This window comes from Penaeus monodon, chromosome 22 (genome assembly GCF_015228065.2).
Source record: "Penaeus monodon isolate SGIC_2016 chromosome 22, NSTDA_Pmon_1, whole genome shotgun sequence".
In the NCBI taxonomy this organism is placed as follows: domain Eukaryota; kingdom Metazoa; phylum Arthropoda; class Malacostraca; order Decapoda; family Penaeidae; genus Penaeus; species Penaeus monodon.
The window spans coordinates 19,477,826-19,478,206 of record NC_051407.1 but is presented as its reverse complement, the minus strand read 5'-3'; positions in this window follow the sequence as shown (position 1 = coordinate 19,478,206).

Below are 381 nucleotides of genomic sequence, written 5' to 3'. Positions count from 1 at the left end.
AATGCACCCTACATATATGTGTGTCTCATGTAGGCAGGTGCACAGTCGTTCAGATACAGGGCTCCAGGCACCTCGGGCTAGGTGTAGAAACCCCCAAAAGGGAAGGCGTGGAATGCCGGCTGAGGGAACAACTCGAGGCATTAAGCCAGGCATTCTTTGACAGAATTACAAGGGTAATGGTAGTGACTGTACAATGGTATCTGAAGTAATTGCAGCTGTTATTTCTTCATTAGATCTATAGATATTTAGCGATTAATGTCACTTAGTACCAAAGATAGTCGAAAATAATATATGCTAATAGAAAAGGGAAATGGGCATTTGGTTTACAAATAATGTAAATGAATTTAAGGTGAATGTGTGTGTTTATGTATGTGCATCTGT